This window comes from Myotis yumanensis, unplaced genomic scaffold (genome assembly GCF_028538775.1).
Source record: "Myotis yumanensis isolate MYYU_CA2020_CCGP unplaced genomic scaffold, mMyoYum1.0.hap1 SCAF_5, whole genome shotgun sequence".
NCBI classification, from domain to species: Eukaryota; Metazoa; Chordata; class Mammalia; order Chiroptera; family Vespertilionidae; genus Myotis; species Myotis yumanensis.
This window is the reverse complement of record NW_027223756.1, coordinates 46,015,557-46,019,624: the sequence shown is the minus strand read 5'-3', so window position 1 is coordinate 46,019,624 and position 4,068 is coordinate 46,015,557. Positions and strand designations below refer to the sequence as shown.

The following is a 4,068-nucleotide window of genomic DNA, read 5'->3' as shown; positions in this document are numbered from 1 at the left end:
TACATTTTATTTCTTTACATTTGAAGAAAGCCAGATAATTTTATATCACAATACAGCATGATTTAAAAATTTAAAATCAATACCATATCCTAATAAAGGGTAAAACCAATTAAACATTTTATTTTATCTATATCTTAGGGTAGTTAAGATTTTCAAGTAGTTACTGGAATTCAAACAGGTAGAAGCTAATCAAAAAGAGAAGAACAAGGGAACAAAAACTCATTTTTTCCTAATTCACAGTGTTGTCTAGGGCCAGAGAGTAGGCTAAATATAAGTTCTTTATTAAGGACATTCTAACCTCATTCCTTTATTTATTCAATAAAATGCATTATTTAGGAGTCAGTAACTGTATTCTGGGCTACTGATGTTAAGATGGGAAATCCTTGTCTTTGTTCTGAAAGGAAACATGATAAACAAAATAGCTAATATTCACTGAATATTTAAACTCTTAAGGAACTTACATGTATTAACTCATTTTATCTTCATAGGAACCTTATACTTTATTGATGAGGAAATTTGTCCTTATTGCATAGAAAAATCAGAACCAGGATTCCAAACCATGTAGTTCGAAGATTCAAACTACTTAACTCCCTGAACCCAGGCACATTGCAATTGAAATCAGAAAGCCTTCATTGAGGAAGAAGTGATCTGGGGAATGTTATAGTCTATTTATGGATTATCTGCTGGTATCTATTCCTATTAAAGGAATGTTTTTAAGGTTTGCCTAACATATTAAGGGAAATATATTAAGAATTTAAAATATATGAATCACTTCCAATCATCCTCAAAGGGATCTTGACTAATTTGAGAGAAAATTTATAAATAACTCGAAGCCAGTAGCACAAAGATTTGCGCAGTAGGCCTTCCTTCCCCTGTCTGATGACATCGGTTTTCCTCCAGCACCCGGGAGCCAGGCCTTTGGTCCGGCAGCAGCCGAGAAGCCAAGCCTCTTCAGCCTTCAGTCTTCAGTCTTCACTCAGCCAGAGCCTTCAGTCTTCACTCCATGCCTGCGTATGCAAATTAAACGCCATCTTTGTTGGGTTAATTTGCATAGTTGCTCTGATTGGCTGGTGGGCGTTGCGGAGTGACACCAATTTTCATGTTTCTCTTTTATTAGTGTAGACTAGAGGCCCAGTGCACAAAAATTTGTGCACTGGGGGGGGGGTTCCTTAGCCCAGTCTGTGCCCTCTCGCAGTCTGGGACCCCTCGGGGGATGTCCACCTGCTGGCTTAGGCCCACTCCCTGGGGGATTGGGCCAAAGCTGGCAGTCAGACATCACTCTGGCAGCCCAGGAGCCCTCAGGGGATGTCCATTGCCAGCAGGAAGTAGGCCTAAGCTGCAGTTGGACATCCTTAGTGCTGCTGAGGAGGCGGGAGAGGCTCCCACCATCACCACTGTGCTGGCAGCCATCAGCCTGGCTTGTGGCTGAGCAGAGCTTCCCCTGTGGGAGTGCACTGACCACCAGGGGGAATATCCTGCATTGAGCATCTGCCTCCTGGTGGTAAGTGTGTGTCATAGTGACCAGTGATTCCCAGTTGCTCTGTTTTTAGGGTCAATTTGCATATTACCCTTTTATTATATAGGATAGAGGCCTGGTGCACGGGTGGGGGCCAGCTGGTTTGCCCTGGTGGGTATCCTGGATTAGGGTGGGGGTCTGGCTGGGGTGCCTGGCCAGCCTGGGTGAGGGGCTGAGGGCCGTTTTCAGGCTGGCCACACCCCCTTCAGGGTGGGGGTCCCCACTGGGATGCCTTTCCAGCCTGGGTGAGGGGCTGATAGCTGTTTGCAGGCTTGTCAAGCCCCCCAGTGGGGACCTTCACCCCTTGGGGGTTTGGCCTGACTGGGTGAGAGGCTGAGGGCCATTTTCAGGCTGGCCATGCCGCGGGCTGGAAGCAGGTATCTGGGATTTATTTATCTTCTATAATTGAAACTTTGTAGCCTTGAGCAGAGCTCAGGGACAGCAGGGCAGGCGGGAAGCTTGGCTTCCTCCATCGCCGGGGCAACCTAAGCCTCCTGCTCACTCCAGCTCCATGGCTGCCGCCATCTTACTTGGGTTAATTTGCATATCTGCCCCTGATTGGCTTGTGGGCTTGGCTTTTGGGCATGGCTTGTGGGTGTAGTGGAGGTACAGTCAATTTGCATGTTTCTCTTTTATTAGATTAGATGGGAACTTTTCAGAAATAGAAAAGGCAAGAAAACAAATACTAGGCTTCCTACCTGATAAATGTATTTTAAGAGAATAGGGCTCTCTCTCCCTGGCTATCCCTCACCAACTCTTTTGGAGAAATCATTAGTGGAAGATGAGCATAATTTTCTACAATAGGAACAACAAAAGTATAGCAATACCTAAAAATTCAATCTAGGCTAAGCGTAACGCAAGGATTTTTAAAAATATTCTTATTTAACTCTTACAGTAATTTTAGGACATAAGTACTATTCTAACTATTTCACAAATTAGAAAATGAAAGCCCAAAAGATTAGTAGCTTTCCCTCATATGCAGGTACTCAGTGGAAATCCAGTATATGAAAAAAAGCAGTTTGCTTACAGAACATTCCTAATAACTTGTCACTAGTAGCCAGCCATATGCCTCCTTTCTTCTTGCTGATTCTTTAATGCTAAGTGTATTCCTTAATCCATTTCCAATAACATGGCCACATTCGCCCTAACCTATTGTTAGACAGTTGCCTCCACAAAGGGATAATCCTTCCTAGAGAGACCTATTTAATTCCTCATCCTTTAGCACTATTCAAGAAAAAAAGGACTTGAACTTTCAAAGGAACAAAATGCCATGTGGAAATCTCTCTTCCCCTGAACTCAGTTCACAATCTCCCACCCCTTCCTATATAGCAAACTATTTTAAACTCTATACTCAGATTTTCCGTTCTCAGCCTTTTGGAAAATCTCTTTTATAAAAGAAGAAAAACACGTCCACCTTCTTATACGTAGCATACTGCAGCAACGCAGATTTGAGTTGGAATCAAAAGGTGCTTGTCCTCTGGGGAGGCTCGGTTCTTTCAGAATGGGAGTAGGGTTGTGAGTGGAACTCTTGGCTTAAGTGTGGGGACCATGTTCAGGGCTCTCTGGATAATTGTTTTTCTAACACTGATAATGGCAACTTCTTTATTTAATGATTCCTTTTCATAATCACTGACGAGGGCGGCTCCAGCGAAAGAGTTTGGTGCGATGTCTCACACCATTTTGCTGGTACAGCCTACCAAGAGACCAGAAGGCAGAACTTACGCTGATTATGAATCAGTGAATGAGTGCATGGCAGGCGTTTGTAAAATGTGTGAAGAACATCTGAAGAGAATGAATCCCAACAGCCCCTCTATCACATATGATATCAGCCAGTTGTTTGATTTTATTGATGATCTGGCGGACCTCAGCTGTCTTGTTTACCGAGCTGATACCCAGACATACCAGCCTTATAACAAAGATTGGATTAAAGAGAAGATCTACGTGCTCCTTCATCGACAGGCCCAACAGGCCGGGAAATAGTTGTGTTGGAAGCATTTGGGGGTTGTGTACGGCTGTCTGTAGTAAGTTTTGTATTATAGTAATCCTGTTTCCATTTTGGTACACTCTAGCCAGGATTGAATGTGTTAGATGATATGTGAGGATCTTGTTCAATCTGAACTCCTATCACCCCCTTTTTTTCTCTTTTTTTACTTAAACATTGTTATGATGACTTAGAAGTTTTTCTTTGTCAGTTAATGTTGATTTCAATCCTTCATATCTGCTTTATAACATTCACTGTACTAACCCTTCTTCAAGTTGGGGTGGGGGGTGGTGACAGTTTAATTATGTGCTAAGATAAAGTCTTAGTGAAAAACAAATAAATGTTCTTTAGTTATATTAAAAAAATAATCACTGACGAAACAAGGCCACCTTACTCAATCGAACATTAATTTTACCACAGTGAATAAAAACTCATTTTTTTCTGATTTAATGAATTTGAATTCTGCAGTGTCACTGTTTAATTTTCATTATCAACTGCAAATGTTGAAAATAAATATCATTGCCTGTTATTTAAACAGTCAGACTGTTGTTGGACTTTTGGGGACAGTGGC

General features: G+C 42.1%; 1 pseudogene; it reads left to right on the top strand.

Moving 5' to 3' along the window:
- The first annotated feature begins 3,171 nt into the window (after positions 1-3,171).
- Positions 3,172-3,515, top strand: LOC139011710 (enhancer of rudimentary homolog pseudogene; annotated as a pseudogene).
- The last annotated feature ends 553 nt before the right edge of the window (positions 3,516-4,068 follow it).